Genomic DNA, 24533 nt, shown 5'->3' on the forward strand with positions numbered 1-24533 from the left:
ATTTAGAGATGGTGAGTGCATAACCCATGGAGTTTAACATATTAACAATATCAGTGTCTGTGTGTGGAGTAGTGACAGTATTATTAGGAATCCTAAAGCATGCTTTAACAATGTCATTATTAACACAGAATTCCTTACCTTTAATAGTGAAAGTGATGGTCTTGTTAGTTGAGTTGTACACTGCAGTTGTCCATATCTCCTCCACAACCTCACAATAGATAGTGGGAGACTCTAGCATGGCATAGTTGAGCATACAACCTTGCACAAAATCCATCATTTTGTGGTAGTCGCCGAACTGTTGAATCCTCTTATGTACTAGAGCTGTGAAATTGTTCTTCTCATAGATAAAGCCAGTTTGAGACATGAATTTGACGACTGGTGCCATTGTTAGAGAGTAAAAATTGCAGAGAGAGAGGGTAATTGCTTTTGAGAAAGAAAGAAGTTAGAGCAGATGAATTGAGAATGATAAAAGAAAAGTAAAGAAAATGAATTTTGCTTTTATACTCTCTCAAAAAATAACTGTCAAAAATAATAAAGTAAAATAAACTGACCAACAAAAATTGCCCAAAATAGCCGTTTAAAAATAAACTGTAAAAATTCCATCACTTATCCATCATGTTATGCTTACAAACTGTAAGTATATTCGATGGATAATGTTCAAAGAATTAACGGCTAGGGTTGAGACAATTCGACGGATGAGGATAAATCAGTTATCTGTCGAGTTATAAAATATTCCAGAAAAATAATTGATTTTATTAACAAATTGTATTCCGACGGATGATCGAACTCGATGGATAATGATCATCCATCGGGATGTAAATTTTGACTTAGCCATAATTTCATCCAAGACTGAAAAAACAATTAAATTTCTGGCTGCATTACAACTTGCAAAATATCTGAAAAGATTCAAGAATAATTAAGCATACCTAACTCACTTACCAACCATGAGAAGGTGGATTCATCCAGTGGCTTGGTAAATATGTCTGCAAGCTGTTTTTCACTTGGAACAAAATGCAGTTCCACAGTACCATTCATCACATGTTCCCTTATGAAGTGGTACTTGATGTCTATGTGCTTTGTTCATTAATGATGTACTGGATTTTCAGTGATGACAATTGTACTTGTGTTATCACAGAAAATAGGAATCATATCCACTTATAGACCATAGTCCAACAATTGGTTTTTCATCCATAGAATCTGTGCACAGCAACTACCAGCAGCAATATATTTAGCTTCATCTGTAGAAGTAGAAACTAAATTTTGCTTTTACTGAACCATGACACAAGCTTGTTTCCTAGAAACTGACAAGTTCCTGTTATACTTTTTTGTCTATTTTACAACTTGCATAATCTGCATCTGAATAACCAGTTAGATCAAAATTAGAATCTCTAGGGTACCAAATGCCAAGTTTTGGTGTTCCCTTGAGATATCTGAAAATTCTCTTAATAGCTACTAAATGAGATTCTCTAGGATCAGCCTGAAATCTAGCACAAAGACAAGTAGCAAATATTATATATGGCCTACTAGCTGTTAAGTACAGAAGTGAACCAACCATGCCCCTATAACTTGAAATATCCACAGACTTTTCAGTAGAGTTTAATTCAAGCTTAGTTGCAGTGGCCATGGGAGTTTTTGCAGATGTGCAGTCCATTAGATCAAACTTCTTTAAAAGATCATGAATGTATTTAGTTTGACTAATGAATATTCCATCACTAACTTGCTTAACTTATAAACCAAGAAAGTAAGTTAGTTCTCCCATCATGCTCATTTCATACTTACTTTTCATCAATTTAGCAAACTTTTTGCAAAGTTTTTCATCTATAGAGCCAAATATAATATCATCTACATAGATTTGAACAAGTATACTAGAGCCATTGATATTTCTAAAGAATAAAGTGTTATTCACAGTTCTCTTGTGAAGTGATTTTCCAAAAGGAACTTTGATAAAGTGTCATACCACGCTCTAGGTGCTTGCTTCAGTCCATAGAGAGCTTTCAAAAGATAGTAGACATGATTTGGGAAATTTGGGTCTTCAAAACCAGGAGGTTGACTGACATAGACTTCCTCCTCCAAATCTCCATTTAGAAAATCACTCTTGACATCCATTTGATAGATCTTGAAATTGGCATGGGCTGCATAGGCTAAGAAGATTCTGATGGCTTCAAGTCTTGCAATAGGAGCAAAGGTTTCATCAAAATCTATTCCTTCTTGTTGACAATAGCCCTTAGCAACCATTCTAGCTTTGTTCCTGACTACTATGCCATTTTCATCCATCTCTTTTCTGAATACCTATTTGGTGTCTATTGGATTCTTTCCTTTAGGCTTGGGTACCAGCTTCCATACTTTATTCCTTTCAAATTTGTTTAGCTCCTCCTGCATAGCTAAAATCCAATCAGAATCCAACAGAGCTTCTTCTACCTTCTTTGGTTCTTCCTTAGATAAGAAGTTGTTATATAGACATTCTTCTTGAGTTGCTTTCCTTGTCTGAACTCTAGAAGATGCATTACCAATAATTAGCTCATAGGGGTGATCTCTTGTCCATTTTCTCTGTTGTGGTAGATTAGCTCTAGATGAAGAGGCCTCATTGTTGTCTTGAAGTGTGACTGAGTTTTGATTATGAGAAACTCCCCCTGAGTTAGTGAGTCTTTGATTTGAGAGAGGGGAACATTCTGTGAGTGATCTACCTTGACTTTCAGCTTCTCTCATTGACCCGACGGATGAAGCACTTTGAGTTCTGACGGATGAGGCTGATTGTCTCCCGATGGATGATACAGATTGTCTCCTAACGGATGAAGCATTTTGTAACTCGATGGATGATGAGTTATTATCTTCATTAGTTTTAGATTTTTCTACACTATCCTTAGTTGTAATTTCTTGATCACTTTCATCATCACTGTCATCACTGACCATCTCCACATTGTCAAATTTGAGGCTCTCATGGAAATCTCCATCTTGCAGTCCTTCAATCTTTTTATCATCAAACACAACATGTATTGATTCCACAACAATGTTGGTTTTTAGATTGTAGACTCTATATGCTTTTCCCACTGCATATCCAACAAAAATTCCTTCATCTGCTTTAGCATCAAACTTCCCATGTTGATCAGTTTGATTATTCAAGATATAACATTTGCAGCCAAAGACATGAAGAAAATTTAGAGTTGGTTTCCTGTTCTTGAACAATTGGTAGGGAATCATGTATTTTGCTTGATTCACCAAAGAGATATTTTGAGTGTAGCAGGTAGTGTTCACAGCTTCAGCCCAAAAGTATGTTGGTAACTTTGATTCTTCAAGCATTGTCCTTGCAGCTTCAATAAGGGATATGTTCTTTCTTTCTACCACTCCATTTTGTTGTGGAATCCTTGCTGCAGAAAATTCATGCATAATCCCAGTTTTTTCACAAAATGATCTCATCACAGAATTCTTGAACTCAGTTTCATTGTCACTCCTGATTCTTCTTACTTTAAAATCAGGATGATTGTTGACTTGCCTTATGTGATTAATGATGATTTTACTTCTTGAACTCAGTTTCATTGTCACTCCTGATTCTTCTTACTTTAAAATCAGGATGATTGTTGACTTGCCTTATGTGATTAATGATGATTTTACTAGCTTCATCTTTAGACTTTAGGAAATATGTCCAAGAGAACTTTGAGAAATCATCCACAATTACTAGGCAAAATCTTTTCCTAGAGATGGACAACACATTGACTGGTCCAAACAAATCCATGTGTAGCAATTGCAGATGTTCTTCAATTGTTGAATCAAGCTTCTTTCTGAATGATGCTTTGATCTGCTTTCCTTTCTGACAAGCATCACACAATCCATCCTTAGAAAACTCCAATTGAGGAATACCTCTATGTTGGGATTTATGCATACACGGAAGCGTGGATTACAATTAAAATGCATAAAAAACCCATATAATCGTATACAATTCGTGAATAAATCGAGGGATCGATTACTAACCTTTAAAAGCGGTCCAAGAATGATGAGCGGAGATCCCTAGCAGCTGCTCCTCAAGTGTGAAGCATTCCACCGGTATCCGCCAAGAGATCGAAGTAATGAATAAGGAAGAGGTTGAAAGAATTAGGGTTGCCTCCTTTTCTTTTCTTCTTGAAAATTAGGGTTTTTTTTTGTTTTTTTAGGCAAATAGGGTTTATAATAGTATATTTATAGGCAAAAATTTCAGCTGAAAATTTCCCATAAAATATTATTATTAATAACCCTTTAATTGATTATTCACATTAACCAATTAACCAATAATTAAAACACCTTTTAATCATTAATCCTTTTTTAAACACTTTAGAAAATAATTCTCTCACTTGATTTAATTTCCAAAAGTTAAATTCTTAATTAATAATATTAAGAACTTTTCTTAATTAATTTATAATTAATTAAATCTCATTTAATCAATTATTAAATTTGCTATTTATTTATTTATTTATTTCACAAATAAATAATTACCAGCCATTATTAATTAATTTCTCCACCATTAAATCATATCATTTTTATGGTGTAACCCTGTAGGTTCAATATTAAGCCGGTAGTAGAAATAAATAATAATAAAACTATTTTATCATTATTTATATAAATGCTCTAGTTCATTAAATATGATTAATTAATAAATTAATCATATTTATTCTACATCTTGATGGATACTTTTCAGCATATCGCGATTATCCAGATAATACGAATTCACTGCTTAGAATACCAAGAACCTATTTAGTGAATAGTTACATTACAATCAATTCCTTCTACCCTGCAATGTCCCGATTAAATACAAGGCATGGAACTCGTGTCAAGCCTATCTTATTTAATCATATATTTTCCCATTCACTATGCTTAGTTCTAATTAATGTGAATTAGAAACTCCCTTCTAATTTCATTCACTCTGGCCAGAGATTCCTGAACTAGCATAAGTGGATCAGCATAGAACATTCTCTTCCTTTACTAGAAGGGGTAGATCCTTTATTGATCATACACTATCTTCGTGTACAAATTCCTACACCCAGTAGAGCCCTTATTATTGTCCCTGGAGACTAAGAACTAAACCAAAGTATAGTTCGGTGTACACAAGATGACTATGATGACCTCAAGTCTAAGGATACTTGTACAACTATCACTATGTGAACATCTGCTGACACGTGAGTGAACTCCATCAGTTGTTCATCTGTGCGAGTCATGTTCAGTGAACTTATTCTATAATAAGCACCTACATACTAGTTATAATGTCACCACACAAATGTCTATGAGAACAGACATCCTTCATAATGAAGCAAGCATAGTATGTACCGATCTTTGTGGATTACTAATTACCAGTTAGTAATCCTACGACCAGGAACTATTTAAATTCAGAGTTATCATCTTTTAGGTCTCATTATTATGATCTCATCATAATCCATAAAAAGCTTTACTCTAAACTATGGTATATCTTATTTAAACACTTAAATAGATAAAGCCCGCAATAAAAACAAAATAATTCTTTTACTAATATTATTGAAATCAAAACAGATTACATAAAAGTTATTCCTAAATCATCATATATGATTAGACTTAGGATACATCTCTTTCACTCTAACCATTTATTTCTTTACAAGCTCATTCATGGTCTTGAAGTTTAGATGGGACAGCTTCTTGTGCCATAGCCAACTTTCATCTTGACTTGCTTTACTGAGAAGACAAGTAACAGATTCTGCATTTGATGAGTTGAAGTCAGCTAGGTACACATTTCCTTTTCTCACTCCAGTGAGAACCACTTTGTTGCTCCTCTTATTTGTCACAACAAAGGCTTCTGAATTGAAGGTTACTGAATTGCCCTTATCACAAAACTGGCTGATACTCAGTAAATTATGCTTGAGACCATCCACTAGGACAACCTCCTCAATGATGACATTGTTTTTAGAAATCAATCCATATCCCACAGTATAACCCTTGCTGTCATCTCCAAAAGTAATACTTGGGCCAGCTCTCTCCTTGAACTCTGTGAGCAGGGTAGAATCTCCAGTCATGTGTCTTGAACAACCACTATTCAAGTACCACAGATTCTTTCTGTTTCCCTACACACATCAAAACCAAATCAAGTTGATTTTGGTACCCAAGTTTCCTTAGGTACTGCCTTGTTAGCTTTCTTCTTTTGTTTCTTAGGTTTTATCTCATTTGACTCGGGGATTTCAGATTCATCCTTAGTCATCTGAGTTGGACCTTTGAAACCAGTCATTGAAATAAAATTATCATGAACATTTTGATTAACAGGAAATGGCATGCTATTTGCAAACATGTTATTCCAGTAGGGCATGCTAAATGGCATTTGAGGCATACTAAATGCAGCATAATAAGGAATAGGTGCAAATGGCATATTAACAAATTGTGCATTCATATTCTGTGCAGACATAACATTCATAGGCATAAAAGGCATAGCACTCAATTTGGGAAAAAAGGTGGTACAGATATGGGAGTAGGCATGACAAGTTTGCAATTAACAGACAAATAATTAACACTACCACACTTAACACAAATTTTTCTTGGAGCATACTTATCAGGTGTGTAGTTATTATGTTTGTTAATTCCTACTCTCCCATTTCTATTGTTTTTCCTTTTAGCTTCTATTTTAACCTCAATCTTTTCTAATCTTTCATTCAATTGCTTGATGGACAGATGACCAACATTCACTTTCTTCTCCTTCTTCACTTGACTTGATTCTCCTGAAATAAAGTTTTTGGAAACTGATCCTTATTTTTCATTTAACTTGGAAAGTTTGGCTTTACTTACAGGTTTGCTCACAGCCGACGGATGAGGATTTATGTCACTCGACGGATAACCTTTTTGATTATCCGACGGATGACTCGCATCATCCGTCGAGTCTACATCTGTTAGCAATCCTTCAACCAAATTGGATTCCATCTTCTCTTTACTCTTTTTCCAGGCTGCATCACAGAAGGACTCAATACCTTGAGCTTTGGTGATTTGAGCATGGACATCTCTAGATGATTTCCATGACTTAATCACCTCCTGTTCTCGTTCAAGCTGCTTCTTCAAAATCTCTTCTTTCTTCAAGGACTCAGTTAATTCATCCTTAGAAATCTTACATTATATTCTCAATTTTTCAAATTCAATAAACTGAGATATTATCATATTATTCCTCTCACTTAAAAACAAATTGTTTTCTTTGATTTTAGCATTTTCCTTAGTGAGGGACTTAAGTGTAACACGCAAATGATATAATTCTGTAGACATGTCATTTATTGCATCATTACACTCAGCTTTAGATAAATGTACAAGGTTAGTGGTGATTACCTGATTACTTGAAGAACTTGTTTCTGTTTCATCAGACTTGGCCATTAGGGCTAGATTGACATAGTTGAGACATCTTCATCCTCATCCAGACCATCTGCTGCCCAGTCATTTTCTTGTGTAATAAAAGCCCTTTCCTTTTGTTTGAGCAACTCAAAATACTTTTGTTTATAATCCACAGGCTCAAACTTCTTCTTGCTGAAATCTGACTTTCTACACTTACTGGCAAAGTGCCCTGCCAAGCCATATTTGAAACACTTGAATTTTGATTTATCCACCATGTTTCTATTTGGCTTAGCTGCTCCAAAGTTCTTCTTGAACTTGAGCTTGGAAAATCTTCTGGAAATAAATGTAAGATGTTCATCAATATCATCCATATCATTTTGGCTCAAAGAATCTTCATTTTCTGCTACCAGCCTCTTGCCCTTGTTTTCACAGACCTTTAAAGTAGACTCAACAGCTTTTATCTTCATCTCCTTCTCGTTCTCTAACTCAGCAACCAGTGCAATGGACCCTCCTTTCTTCCTCTCTTTCTGCATTCTTTCATCTTGCTCTATTTCAAGCTCATAAGTCTTTGGAATTCCATACAGTCTCTCTAGTGTAAACTCCTTGTATTCTTGTGAATTTCTCAAGGAGACTGTCATTGGTTTCCATTCTTTTGGAAGGGATCTCAGGAATTTGAGTTTAGAATCTTTGGTTTGGTAGACTCTTCCATGCAGCTTCAGAGCATTTAGTAGCTTTTGAAATCTACTAAAGATATCAGTGAGAGTTTCACCTTCTTCACAGTGGAAATGCTCATATTGCTGAATTAGTAACTGCATCTTATTTTCTCTAACTTGTTCAGTGACATCACATATTATTTAAATGGCATCCCAAACTTCCTTGGATGTCTTGCAGTTAATGTTGTTATCAAACATGTCACTATCAACTCCATTGAACAGAATATTTATAGCCTTCTTGTCTTTCCTGACTTGTTCAATATCAGGATCTAACCATTCATGTCTTGGATTGGGAACTGATGGCTCATTTCCAGTTGCAGCTCTCATTGGTACATGAGGACCTCTCTCTATGCAATCCACATAGGCCTCATATTGAAAAAGTAAATGAAGATGCATCTTTATCTTCCAGTGATGGTAATTATCTTTGTCCAGAAAAGGAATCTTGACTCCAACATCCTTCTTGTTCATCTTGCTGTTTGTTGTGATCTTTAAACTCTTTGTGCTTCAAGAGCTCGCTCTGATACCAATTGTTAGTCCCTAACAATGCAGCAAGAATTACATAAGGGGGGTTGAATGTAATTCTAATAAACTTTTTCTTGAACTATAAAATGTTCTAACTCAAACTACATATATAAGTGTTTTGATTTGCAAGGTGCGGAATCACAAGTTAAATAAATCAAGAACACAAAGTAATAAAAACACAAGTCTTTAAAAATTTCTAGTGGATTTGAATCCACCAGATTTATATTTATATATCGAATTAAGAACTCTGTGAAGAACAAATTGTCTCACAGCTGCTTTACAAGTGAACAAACAAACTACAGAGAAATTCTTAACAGTTACAGCTTTTTCTATTTCTCTTCTAAAGGTGTTTGCTTAGTTGTTTGTTCTACTAGCTACACTTGGTTTATATACCACCAAGTTTACATGGTAATAAGACAGGATAATAAAACAAAACTATCAATTCAAACTCCATGTTGCTTCACTACTCTATTCCAGCAACTTTGAAAATCTTCTTAACTTGCATGGAAGTGGTAATGCTTCTTTGTTCTTCATTTCCTGTTAAACAGGATGCCACATTCCTTTTGCAAACACCCAACACATGTGACTGTGTTGTCACTGTCAACAGACATTTAAATTGATGATCCGTCGGGTAGCTTTGTTAATCATCTGTCGGGTAGCTTTGTTGATCATCCGTCGGGTAGCTATTTGACACTTGACTTCATTTCACTTATGCAGAATTATAAGACATCTTATATTTACAATTAATAAACCTATTCTGCATATCTAATGAGAGTCAACATGACTCATATGCTACTATAGAATCAATACAAAGTTTTTTGCAGAAATGAGTTACAATACTTATTATTACATAAGCTACTCACTCGAGGGATGACAAATCATCATCTGTCGGGACTATAATTGAGTCATCCGTCGGGACTATATTGGATCATCCGTCGAGTGCTACATTTTTCACTACGTTAAATCTACTAAGGTATTTTGTTAACATAATCATCAAGTTCACAACATATTCCCAACAAAGACTAGAGATCTCGACAAGCCAAAGTTCTCTTATAGAGAACTAAAGACCTCTACAAGCTAAACTAAATATAGAGTACTAGAGATCTTGATAAGCCAATATATTTATCGAGATGTCAAGTGTTATATATACCCAAAATGGAGATCTCGATGTACAATCTCAAAGTACAAGGTTGTAGATCAGTTCACTATCCAAGATAAACAATCAACAAATAATCCAACAGCTGGATTGACAAGTCTACAAAAAGCAGTTTGAAGAATGTGCAAGATCAATGACAAAGATTAACTGACAGAGGAAGATTAAAGTAAACACGGGATGCTAAAGATATGTTAAGCCATAAATGGAAGATCTGCTTTTCTATAAATAAAAATGATAAGTGACAGTTTAGAAAAGTTAATAGCATGTCTTATTACACACTGTGTAAACCAGCAGTTAACTGAATTATAAAGTTAACACTGGTCCTTAGTCAATTATAACAATTTAGATCAGATTTCTTGTAACTCTCTCAAGTAGAAGCTAAGCTCTTTATAAAAAAAGAGCCTAGAAATTTTGTAGCAAAATAGTCTTAATTTTAATATAAAATTAAATGAGTTTTGAAGATTTATGTTCTTTATTTTTCTGCAAGTTTAAATTCTGCATGAACACATTTCACTACAAGAATCAATTTACTTTGTTCAACCATAAACATTCAAGAAAAGCTCAAAAACAGTAAAACACATTCACCCCCCTCTATGTGTTATTCATTTCCTAACACTCTTCCTATCAATCTTGCATCCAGCAAAATCTGCATCTGTGTATCCAACAGCTTCAAATCATGTTCCCTTAGGATACCATAGTCCAAAGTTTGGTGTTCCATTTAAGTATCTTAAAATCCTCTTCACAACCATCAAATGTGATTCCTTAGGATTTGCTTGAAATCTAGCACACAGACATGTTGCAAACATGATGTCTAGTCTACTAGCAGTTAAGTACAACAAAGATCCAATCATTCCTCTATAACCTGAAATGTCTATACTTTTTCCTTTCTTATATTCATCCAACTTTGTAGTTGTAGACATAAGTGTTGATGCAAGTGAAAAATCAACCATTCCAAATTTCTTCAATAAATCTTTCATATACTTGGTTTGGCTGATGAAGATTCCATCACTTCTTTGTCTGACTTGAAGTCCAAGAAAGTAACTTAATTCTCCCATCATGTTCATCTCATATTCACTTTGCATAAGTCTTGAAAATCTTTGACATAAATTTTCTTTTATAGAACCAAAAATGATATCATCCACATATATTTGAATTAGGATCATATCACCACCATGCTGCTTGTAGAATAAAGTCTTTTGAATTTTTCCTCTAGTTAATCCATGTTTGAGCAGAAATTCTGACAGTGTATCATACCAAGCTCTAGGTGCTTGCTTCAATCCATAGATAGCATTTAGAAGTTGATAAACAAAATCTAGAAATTTTGGATCTTCAAAGACAGGTGGCTGTTGCACATAAACCTCTTCTTCCAACTCACCATTAAGGAATGCACTCTTTACATCCATCTGATATACTTTAAAATTTGAGTGTGCAACAAATGCAAGAAAGATCCTTATTGCTTCAAGTCTTGTAACTGGAGCAAAAGTTTCATCATAATCAATTTCTTCTTCTTGTGAGTAGCCTTTTGCAACCAACCTTGATTTGTTCCTTATTACAATTCCATTTTCATCCATTTTGTTCCTGTACACCCACTTTACCAATTATGCTTCTATTTTTGGGGAAGAACCAACTTTCAAACTTTGGTTCTCACAAATTGATTCAGTTCTTCTTGCATGGGATATATCCAGTCAGAATCAAGTAGAGCTTCCTCAGTTTTCTTAGGTTCAATTTGTAAAAGAAAGAATGCATGTAGACATTCATTTATAGTTGCACTTCTACTCCTCACTCCATCATTTGGGTCACCAACAATTGCATCTCTTGTGTGACTCCTATCCCATTTCCTGGTGTGATTTTGTTGACTTAAATTTTCTGCATTTTTTTCACTATTGGCATGACTTGCACAACTTTCTCATATTTCTCCCTTGAGTTTGTGCCATCAAATTCAGGTTTATGAGATGAATTTTCATCCTCATGATTCACTTGCTTAGTTGACTCTTCAATTATTCAGTTGTTTGTGTTGATTTCAGATTCATCTTCAGAATCACTATCAATGTTTAGATTTTCAAACTTAAGGGCTTCAACTTCATTTTCATCAAGGAATCCCAAGCCTGGACACTTGTCATCATCAAAGGTCACATCTGTACTTTCCATTATTTTCTTTTGCTCAAGCACATAAACTCTATAGACAATCTTTTCCAATGAATATTCCAAAAAAAATATTTCAAAAACTTTAGAGTTAAATTTTTCAACATATCCAAAGTTATCTTTGAGCACAAAGCATTTGCTTCCAAATACATATAGATGCTTGACAGTAGGCTTCCTTTTTGAAAAAACTGAGTAATGTGACTTCCCAAGATTTTTGTTGATGAGATATCTATTTTGAGTGTAGCATGCAGTGTTGACAGCTTCTTCCCAAAAACTTGTTAGCAAATTGGCATTTTGCAGCATTGTTCTAGCAGCCTCAACTAGAGTTCTATTCTTCCTTTCAACTACCCCATTTTTCGGAGGTATCCTTGCAGCTGAGAACTCTTGAACAATACCCTTATCTTTGCAGAATTCATTTAAAATTGCATTTCTGAATTCTGTACCATTGTCACTTCTCAATCTTTTCACACAATTATGATCTTCAGCCTGCTTTTCAATCTTCTTGATGTGTTCAATGATAATGTGTGGAGTTGCATCCTTTGAATACATAAATTCCACCTAAGTGTATCTTGAGTAGTCATCCACCATTACCAATGCATATTTCTTCCTTGAGATAGACAAGACATTGACTGGTCCAAACAGATCTATGTGAATAAGTTGCCATGGTGCACTGTTTGAATCTGCAGTCTTGCTCTTGTGATTGGACCTTTTCATTTTGCCTTTTTGACAAGCTTCAAAGACTTCATCTTGAGCAAATACCAGAGTTGGCATATCCCTCACTAATTCCCTTTTCACCAGGGTATTGATTTCCTTGAAATTCAGGTGAGAGAGTTTTTTGTGCCACAATTTGCTTTGCTCAATGGATGCTTTGGTGTAGGAGCAAAATATACCATCCTTATTTGTTGAGTATAGATCTGCAACAAATAAGCTTCCTTTCCTTGCTCTTTTTAAAGCAACTTCACCAGTCTTTTTGCTGATAATTGAGCAGTCTTCTTTGTCAAATGAAACATTAAATTCTCTATATGTGAATAGACTGACACTTAGGAGATTCACCTCAAGACCAACTACCAGTGCTACATCTTCAATGACAACATTCCCAGAAATTAATTTGCTATATCCCATTGTAAGTCATATGTCATAGGCCTATTTGTATATTCGAGGATTCAACTCAACTCAAATAAGAATGTAATAAGTAAATAGTGGATCGACCGTCAGAGAGATCTCGCAAAGTAATATCTGTCAAAGGATTCAGAAACAAGGTTCATCTATAGACTTGAGGAGTTAATTCACTGGAAGAAGTTCAAGAAGTTGATCATGCCTCAGTGATATAAATCAAGATCGTGGATTTAATCAAGTGACAGAGATCTCATCAGAATATCATTAATTACAAGGATTTAATCTGAAGAAAATCAGAGTATCAAAGTCAACACATGAAGAAACGTCACGGAAGTTAGTCACTCATGAACCAGACAGTACATCGAGTGTCAACGTTGAAGTGGTGAAATTGATTCATAATTGACTGTGATTATCAGAAGATTTTCAGAAGAATGGTTGCTGCTTAAGATTAGTTTTAATTCTCTATTAATTAATTAAGTCATATAATTTAATTAAGAAAATAAATTATATCTGCAAAGATTAATTTATTGATTAATTGAATTAATTGATTAATTAATTCTGAATTAATATTAATGATTTTCAAGATTTTAATTGGTTTAAAATCTGCTTAAATTCAAAACAAGACAATTCATTTGAACTAGTATGACAATCAGTATGACAATTGATAGTCATACCGAAAGTCATGCCAATACATTTAATTGTCTTATTAGAATTTCTGTTTAGATTAAAATCTGTTATTAATTCAGCAAGACAATTTATTTGAACTAATATGACAATCGGTATGACAATCAATAGTCATACCGAAAGTCTTGCTAGTTCATTCTGATTGTCTTGCTAGCTCTAAAGATAGTCCTACCGAAAGTCTTTCTGAGCATAAGAGATTGTCATTCCAGTTCTTTTCTCTCGGTTGGATTGTTTAAAAAGAAGCACAAGCAGCAATTCAAAAAAGCAGAACACAGAAGTCAAGAAAAAAAAGCAGAAAAGAAAAACAAGAAGAAATATTTCATCTTTTCATCTGCATACTTCAAGATTAAATTTCTAGATTGTAAAGTTAAATCCAATCCACTAGAAATCTTTATCTTGCTCTTGTGTAACAATCTAGCGGATTAAAATCCTTAGAACTTAATCTCAAATCGCGTTTAGCATTTGATTCTAATTATTGCAAAAATAGAAAAAGTTCATGTCGAATTTATTCTAAATTTGTGATAATTAATTTGAGATTAATTCCTTGTAATCGATACAGTTGTTGTAACACCTTTCAAGTTTAATAATATTCTTATTTAACTTGAATTTTGTTTCACATTTTTTATTCCGCATTTATTCGATTATTTGGTACTGTTTGTATTCAACCCCCCTTCTACAAACACATTGGGACCTAACAATTGGTATCAGAGCCTTCTGATTAACGAACAAATCAAGATCCTAGACTTTTGTGATTTTTCAACTCCTTGAATTTTTATTTATTCAAAAATTCATAATGACTTCACATAAAGTTGGAACCGTTAAAATTCCACAATTTGATAAAGAGAATTATATCATGTGGAAGAAGAAGATGCTATTATTTTTACAAGTTGCAAATCCCAAATATTCAAACTTGTTAAAGAAGGGTATAAAAACTCCGATGGTTATTGAACCGGAGGTAATAATAGATGGTGTGGTGACTACTGAAGCTAGAACCTATCCAAAAGAGCCTGAAGATTTTTCTCCTGCTGAGAAGGAAGAAGCCTCCTTGGATGCCAGCCTTCAATTAATATTAATTGATTCCCTTGATCCCTTGATGAACAGACATGTGATGAACTGTAAAAATTCCAAACACATGTGGGAAACTATTGAGGTGATTAAGAAGGCACAGAGGAAGTTAGGGAGAACAAGTTGGAAATCCTAACCTCTGAATATGAACATTTCAAATCAAATCCAGGAGAAGGAATTACTGAAGTGTTTGAGAGGTACAATGCGTTGATCAACAACCTGAACATCAATGGAAAGTATTATTCAATCAGGGAGGTCAACAAAAAGTTCCTTTTAACACTGCCAGCTCATCTTGAACATAGAATCACTGCCATTAGAGAAGCTAGAGATCTGAGTGAGATTTCTTTGGACAGGCTCTATGGAGTGTTAAAAACCTATGAGTTGGAGCAGATTCAACAGAAGGAAGTCTACGGGAAGGATAGAATGGTCAGCACATCTACTGCACTTGTAGCTGAAGGTCAACAACAACAACAATCTCAACAGTTAGAAAGAATGGTACAGTTTTCCAAGGGTGAGGAAAATGAGTTAGTAGCAGAATATGATCCTCCTACTACAAATCAATCAAGTGATGATTTTTATTTCTTGGAAGAGCTGGAGCAATTGGAAGATGAATCAATGGCCCAAATTGTCAAGAGATTCTCCCATGTCAGATTCAGTAGGAATCCCAAGCTTAAGTACAAGTCCAACTACAACAAATTCCAGAAAGGTGGATCTTCATCCTCTAACACCAGCAGTGGTGGATACAAAACAGGGATGGTTGATCGGAGCACCACTAAATGCTATAACTGCAATGAGTTGGGACACTTTGCCACAGAATGTAGGAAGACAAAGCAAGTAAGAAAGAACTCTGAAAGGGCTTATCTGGCAAAGGGAAGAAGCTGGGATGATACTGATAGTGAAGATGAAGAAGAAGGAAATCTTGCTCTTATGGCTGTTGATGGAAAAGCTTCATCGTCAAGAATAGAGGTAAAACTTTCTGATGCTGAAATGGTTTATCATCTAAGAGGTAACTTAGATTGTGCACGTCGTGATAATGAACTGTTAAGTTTACAGATCGCAGACCTTGAGAAAGAGGTCAATGAATTAAGACTTGTGCACATTAATCAAGACAAATTAAAAGAACAGGTATCTTTTCTAGAGAATAGAGTTGACTGTTATAGAAAACTCAAAACTATTCTCAAAGACAAGATCACCGGTCTTGAGACTAAGGTTAGAGCCTACTTCAATTCTTGTTCGAAGGCTAAAGAGTTCTACAGTAAGCAAGCTGTTAATCAAACATCTGGAATAGGTTATGATTACAATGCTGCTATTGGAGAATTAGGCATAAACTCCCCTCCTCATGTCTGTGCTAAAGGGAGGGAAGTACCATATGTGCTTAAGGGTGTTGATGAACCCCTCTATAAAGCATCAATTGCTGAACCATTTGATGCGACCTCTTCTGTTATTCAAGAAGAAATACGTGCTGAGGATCATGCTAATGAGAAGATTGTTTCCAAGTCAAGTGAGTCGAAAGTTCCAGTCAAAGTTGTGAAAGCAACTGAGACTAACTCAGACACACATGAGTTGGATAACAATAATGCCATATCTACCATGCATAAATTGCCTGCTGTTAATCACTCTCATAAAGCATGTGGTGTTTCTAATTGTATGTCTTGTGCTTTTAATATGATGTATGCTTATTTTAATGGTAAGCATGTATCTAATGATAAGACTACTCCTCGTCAGCATGTGAATAACAAGAAGCATGATAGGTCTAAGACTGCTAGTCCTTCTAAGGCTAGAAAGGAGACATTTGTGCCTAAGCTTAAACATAAATTTGTTAAGGCTGTTTACAAGGTCAAATGTTCAGTCATTGAGAAAGTTGAGACAATTAAAATTAAAAATGTTGTTTTGCCTGACAAAGGACAGTTCTACAAGTATGCCGGGCCCAACCAAGTTTGGGTTCCGAAGAAGGTCTAATCCATTTGAAGTGCAGGGCATTAAACAGGTGTAACCGGTAGTGTGGATTCTTGACAGTGGATCATCAAGACATATGACCGGAGATAGAGCCCTGCTATCAAATGCGGATTGAGAAAGCTGGCCCCCTGGTTACCTTTGGAGATAACAGCAAAGGTTTATCTGAGGGATATGGCTGTTTACAAGCTGGGAATGTTATCATTGTAATTTTGTATATTGTGCTAGGTTATTATCAGGAAGCAGTATCTAACATATAGCACTAGTGACGAGACTTGAGAATATTACGACATATCAGGCACCTGATGCACATTACACTTGGAATTGGACTCTAGTAAGATGTGTACAAGTGTACTCCTGGTTGGTGAGTCAAAAGAGGAAGTCAATGCACCACAGTTCATGGACTTTGCAGCTGCAGATCTATTGGACTATACAATCTCTTCTTCACAGTCTCACTTCAGGTTGGTATGAACTAGTATACTGCTCAAGCAATCGTCAAGGACATGGTATGGCACTCTAACTGCAGTTACAGTTTTATATGAATAAGTAGAGTCGTCATATTTATAACTATCTTATCACTAGGCACAATCATATTGTTTTATATGTGCAGTGGTATATTGATTATGCAACATAACAATTAGTATCTAAAGTACTTGACAAGTATCGGTCAATGATATATTGTTAACATTATGTTGCAGATATTTGTAAGCTTTTGACATGAATGAGAATTACTTAGACTTTACACTAAGTGATCAATGTTTTATCAAAAACTCATTCATATTGAAAAACAAAATCAAACTTCTTTCTACATTAGTGATTTCTTATTTCGTGTAAAATCTTTTGAAATCACTATTGTAAATCATTTTCTCTCTATCACCATATGTTCTGTGTTACAGGTTCAGTCTCCAATGACTTTCTTTCATTGACAGTCATGAGGTTGAAAACCCACAACGTCTATCCCAGACTGTAAAGACAAACATAAAAACAGAACCAACCAACACTCTTTTACCACTAAAAGTAGTATGAATGAGCGTGAGGGAGATAGTGCCTAGTGCACCACATAAGGAAGGTTCTGTAGTCAACCAAGTAGCTCTGTCTCCTACATAGATGAGTAGTATTTAAACCGAGACAACTGCTAGCCCCCATACATCTTCTCAAAAAGATATAATGGCTGAAAAGGCACAAAAACAGTTACTAGATTCATTCTCTCAACAGGGTGAGTCTATTGAATTTTGCCTGTCGGCCAAGGTATCCGATGTAGTGTCACCACTTCAAACATAAACAATTCTTGATGCACAAGGAGAGGTTACACACACAAAGGATGAGTTGACGGAAACAAGAGTTTCGACCATTTTAAGGTCAGATTCGATTGTTCAAGGTTCGTTAGTGGACCAATTGCCTTTACAGGTGTTAGGAGAGGATACTGATCCAAAAGCCATATATCAGTGGTCAGTGTCTACCTCCCCAGGCTTAAATCCCCTGGATGCATCTGCGGATAGTGGATCTGACATAGGCGCAGATCGGCAACTTGTTGACAATGATTCAGATATTACCTGATGAGTCACAAGGAAATGTCTTCACAGACATTAGAAGGGAACTTTGATCTTTATGCTAAATTCGTTGGATCATTGTTTACCTTCCCAGAATTCAAATCTGGAACCCTAAAAGGGAAACTAGCAACTTGTAAATTATGACTCAGATTCATCTGACGAGTTTAACAAGGATGGGGATTTGTGAACTCCCATTGCACCACCTGTGACCTCCTTAAGGATGGCTAAGGTGATTTTCCTTGCAGGTACAACTGGATTATGGAGCTATGAGAGAAGAGTGATACACTTGTGAGAATGAGTGTAAACACGAGTGGAGAGAAGAGTGAAACACATGTGAGGTACACTAAACAGAATCACACACTCACAGTGAGGTAGAAAAAGAAACTACTTGTTATTTCTTTTCCAACCAAGTGAAATATGAGAACTCCTTCAGACGACGGCATACATTCCTTCTTTAAGGGGGAGATAAAAGCTTAAGTAATAGTTTGGAGGATTCCTCAACTAAGGGGGAGAAATAGCAGGGAGGAAGAAAAAGATCCTAAAAATGTATACTACACCACACCATTATTGTTTGTAACTACGGATCCTATTGTACGGGAGAGGTGGTAAACACAGGGTGATTTCCTAGTAAGGGAAGAAGCTGTTAGGGGAGTACCATTGGTTTTTATCTGCGGATCCTATTGTACGGGAGATGTGGTAAAACGAAGGTGATCTTCTTTAATCAGTTGATTCTCATAGGGGGAGAAGCAAGAGAGATATGGGCTTCTCAACAGGAAATGTGGTTGTACAAATGAAGATGGAACTACTTGAAGATATGTTCAGTCCATAGGAACATCTACTTGGAATCTGGAAAATGTTAAATCTAGTCCAGAACTTTTCTACTATTTACTTTGCATGTATGTTTATATCTTTTTCTTATTTGTTAGTTGAGTTATCCTCTAGGTATTTGTGTGTTATTGTCTAACAAACAAATAGGGGGAGATTGTAAGTCATATGTCATAGGCCTATTTGTATATTCGAGGATTCAACTCAACTCAAATAAGAATGTAATAAGTAAATAGTGGATCGACCGTCAGAGAGATCTCGCAAAGTAATATCTGTCAAAGGATTCAGAAACAAGGTTCATCTACAGACTTGAGGAGTTAATTCACTGGAAGAAGTTCAAGAAGTTGATCATGCCTCAGTGATATAAATCAAGATCGTGGATTTAATCAAGTGACAGAGATCTCGTCAGATTATCATTAATTACAAGGATTTAATCTGAAGAAAATCAGAGTATCAAAGTCAACACATGAAGAAACGTCACGGAAGTTAGTCACTCATGAATCAGACAGTACATCGAGTGTCAACGTTGAAGTGGTGAAATTGATTCATAATTGACTGTGATTATCAGAAGATTTTCAGAAGAATGGTTGCTGCTTAAGATTAGTTTTAATTCTCTATTAATTAATTAAGTCATATAATTTAATTAAGAAAATAAATTATATCTGCAAAGATTAATTTATTGATTAATTGAATTAATTGATTAATTAATTCTGAATTAATATTAATGATTTTCAAGATTTTAATTGGTTTAAAATCTGCTTAAATTCAAAACAAGACAATTCATTTGAACTAGTATGACAATCGGTATGACAATTGATAGTCATACCGAAAGTCATGCCAATACATTTAATTGTCTTATTAGAATTTCTGTTTAGATTAAAATCTGTTATTAATTCAGCAAGACAATTTATTTGAACTAATATGACAATCGGTATGACAATCAATAGTCATACCGAAAGTCTTGCTAGTTCATTCTGATTGTCTTGCTAGCTCTAAAGATAGTCCTACCGAAAGTCTTTCTGAGCATAAGAGATTGTCATTCCAGTTCTTTTCTCTCGGTTGGATTGTTTAAAAAGAAGCAGAAGCAGCAATTCAAAAAAGCAGAACACAGAAGTCAAGAAAAAAAAGCAGAAAAGAAAAACAAGAAGAAATATTTCATCTTTTCATCTGCATACTTCAAGATTAAATTTCTAGATTGTAAAGTTAAATCCAATCCACTAGAAATCTTTATCTTGCTCTTGTGTAACAATCTAGCGGATTAAAATCCCTAGAACTTAATCTCAAATCGCGTTTAGCATTTGATTCTAATTATTGCAAAAATAGAAAAAGTTCATGTCGAATTTATTCTAAATTTGTGATAATTAATTTGAGATTAATTCCTTGTAATCGATACAGTTGTTGTAACACCTTTCAAGTTTAATAATATTCTTATTTAACTTGAATTTTGTTTCACATTTTTTATTCCGCATTTATTCGATTATTTGGTACTGTTTGTATTCAACCCCCCTTCTACAAACACATTGGGACCTAACACCCATTGTGAACCCTTTGTTGTTGTCTCCAAAAGTCACCAATGGGTCAGCCATCTCCTCAAATTGTGATTGCGGGGCTTTATCACCTGTCATATGCCTAGAGCATCCACTTTCTATGATCCATATGACTTTATTCTTCTTGCCCTGCACACAATGAGGATTAAATGTGTTTAGCTACCCAAGCAGTGTTGGGTACTTTCTTCTTGTTAAAAGAAGTTGCAAAAGTAGAATTTGATGATTAAAAAAGAACGGTGTTTAATGATTGATTTGCATTTTCCTTTTTAGTTGTAGATCCAAGATTGATTTCTTTGAGATCTACTCTCAATTTATGACAGCTTGTCATAACCTTCATGTTACATAGAATGCAATCAAATTTTTCAGAATAGGAATAGGGATCTTCAGCCTTTGCTTTATTGTATTTGCATGCTCCCACTTTTGGTTCACTAACAGCCTTTTTACAAAGGTGAGTTAGGTGATTGGTTGAACCATACTTTTGACATTGTTTCCTGGGAGCATCTGCAATAAATGCAAAGTTATTTCTCTTGTTCACTCCAATTTTCCCATTTATGTTCTTCATCTTTTTACAAGCATTTTCAGTTTTTATTTCCTTGGTTGGTGTCTTTGCATTTTTATTGACTATGGGCTTCTTCTTAATTTCAGCAGTAGGAGTGGTTTCTTCATTCTTCTTTTCACTATCTTCATCTTTAAGTTCTTGTTTGATGACCAACTCAACCTCACATGCCTTGAACAAAAGTGCATATATTTTTCTCAGCATAACTGAGACATCTTGATCTGCAATTGCCTTACCTTTGTCACCTTCATTTTTCTTGTTACCGTTCAACACATCATAGTCCAAACCAATAGCTATATTAGTCCATGGTTTGTTCTTCTCATGGTATTGTCCAACCAACTGAGATGCATTTATGAAAGACTTCAATTTCACCTCATTCTTTTCCAATTTTCCCTCAACACAGCTTCAATTTCACTTGCACACTTGAGCTTGTTTTTCAGATATTCATTTTCTTGCTTGACTGTTTCAAGTTCAACAAGCTGCAGCTCCAATTATTGCTTTTCAATCTCAAGATTCTCATTAATCTTTGACAGCCTACTAACTTCCTCAGTAGATGCTACCATGCTTGTGTAGATATGAAACATCTCTACACTCATCTTTTCAACAGTTTTTTTTTATATTGGCTTGTATTTAAATCAATGGTAGTTGGAACTGGTACATCTGATTTTGATGAGGATGATTCTCTTTGCTCAAGAGCCATAAGTGCATAATTTCTAAATTCTTCATTATTATCATCTTCATCAGTATCATCCCAACTCTTGCCTTCAGCTATATAAGCCTTTCCATGTTGTTTCATCAAGAGAGCTTCATACTTTGCTTCTAATTCCAAATAGGCTTTATCCTTTTTTACGTTCTTTGGCTTCCCGCACTCAGTTGCAAAGTGGCACAACTCATCACAGTTAAAGCACCTTATTTTTGATCTGTCAACAAATCCAGTTTTGTAACCACCTTTGCTAGCTGAGTTGAACTGAGTTTTTGATTTCCAGTTGTTGTATGAGGACTATCCCTTATTCTTGAAAAACCTTGGCTTTTTAACCCTAATGTTAGAGAATTTTCTAGCCAGGTAAACCATTGATTGATCCATCTCATCTAGCTCACCAAGGGTGTAGTATTTATCTTCCTCTAGCTCCAAAAAACTTGTTTCTGTGGTCCCTTGTTCTTGTGCTCATCAGTATGAATGACTGGAATTTGAGCATCTTGTTCATTTTCACTAGCTACACTGTCATTGACCATTAAGGCACCGGATCCATCAACCACATATTCTTGGTTTGCCTTCAATGACTTCCTTTGTAACATCTCAAGCTCATATGTTTTCAAAATCCCATACAAGACTTCCAGTGTCATTCTACTCAAGTCTCTTCCTTCTCTAATAGCTGATATTTTCTGTTCAAGGTGGTCAGGAAGTGTGAGGAAAACTTCAGGTTTACCTCCTCAGCTTCATAATACTTATCATGATGTTACAAGTCATTTATCAACTTATTAAATCTCTCAAAAACTTCAGTAATCCCTTCCTTTGGTCCAGCCATGAAACCCTCATACTGAGACACCAGTATTCTCCTTTAGTTAGATCTTACTTCCTCTGTACCCTCACATGGAATTTTAATTTTCTCCTAAATTTGTTTGGATGTGTCACAGTTGACAATATTGTTGTACATAACATTGTCAAGTGACTCTATTAGTATTAGTTGCAGGCCACTGTCCAGAAAAACCTTTTCTTTTTCAGGATCTGTGTATTTTGAGGGGTCTTTAGGGGCAAAATGAGCTGGTATGACCATGTCTCCATCAGTAGACTCATCAACCCTTTATATGGGAATAAAAGGTCCATTCTTGAGAATCTGAATGTACATAGGATTGGCCATCCTTATGAACAACATCACTTTTTTCTTCCATAGTGTATAGTTGATTTTATCAAAGGCTGGTATTTTGATACTGCTTATCTTTTGTGCACTCATTCTTCCAAGATTTTATCTGTTTACTTTTAGAGTTTGCTCTGATACCACTTATTAAACATTGAATGCAACACAGAAGGGGGGTTGAATATGTTTCTTAGATCTTTAGCCTTTTTAAAACTTGTTTGGATTGTATGTGAATAAAGCAATTAAGATATTGTAGAGATATTGTGTTTACAGAATTAATCAACAAGCACAATATTTTCAAAACTCACTTAATTTATATTAATTAAGTTTATCTTACTACAAATTCCGTGTTCTTAAGAAAATAAGAACTCAGCTTCTATTTTGAGAGACTACAAGAAAATCTATATCCGTTTGTTACTTCTGAACTAAGGACCCGTGCACTAGCAGCACGGGTTCACAAGACTTGCACTAAAACGTACTAAACTATTTTTAAAGCAACCTTTTTCTATTTCCATTTCTAGCTTAGCAAATCTCTGCAAAATCTTGCAGGTCTGTGACCACCCTTTGTCCAGTTAATCTTAGCCCTTGATCCTGTATTCTTTCATCTACTTTGTAGGCTTTTCAATCTAGTGAGTAGATCGTTTGTTGACTGATAATATTGAATCTTGAACTTGTATGCATTCAGAATTTGAGAAGTATGTCGAGATCTCTAATTTGTTCTATAATGACTTATCGAGATCTCTGAGTTCTCTATAGGTACACTTGACTTGTCGAGGTCTCTAGATCCTTGTATGCAAAATGACTTGTCGATGTGTCTGAGATCTCTACATGTAGAAATGACTTGTCGATATCTCTGAGATCTCTATATACATATTTTGACTTATCGATAGCTCTGAGATCTCTATATGAGAAATTGACTTGTCGATATCTCCAATTCTTCACATCTTCATTTGATTTGTCATTATCTCTGAGTTCTCTATATGTAAAAATGACTTGTCGATATCTCCAGTTCTCTACATCTTCATTTGACTTGTCGATATCTCTGAGACTTCTCTATAAGCCATTTTGGACTTCTCTACAAGTCATTCTCGACTTCTCAAATGACTTCTCGATATAACTTGATCTGCGACTTGTCGATATCTTGACTTAGAACATTTTTCATCGAACAGCTTTATTCAACTCCAAGCTTCTATATCTTTTATTTGAGGCATGATCATGGCCTTATCTTCTTTCAGAGTTTATTCCTTAGCTTGAATATGTTCACAGAAAAACCCCCCAGTCTAATCTTCTAACCATTTTTACAGAATCAAGAAATACAATACAGAATACAGATTTAGATTATCATACAACTTAATCTTAGTGTTGTCAACGTGACTTAGTCTTTTTATTATACAGGCATGTCTTGCACAACAGAAATTAAATCTTGAAAAAGCGGTAATTGCCAAATTGAAGGAATCTATGGATGTAGCACGTAAATTCACAGATCTTAAAAGTATGGAAATATTCTGTGAAAGTACTGGAATATGGAGAAAAATAAATTTGAACAACATGC

This window comes from Apium graveolens, chromosome 10 (assembly GCF_009905375.1).
Source record: "Apium graveolens cultivar Ventura chromosome 10, ASM990537v1, whole genome shotgun sequence".
Lineage (NCBI taxonomy): Eukaryota > Viridiplantae > Streptophyta > Magnoliopsida > Apiales > Apiaceae > Apium > Apium graveolens.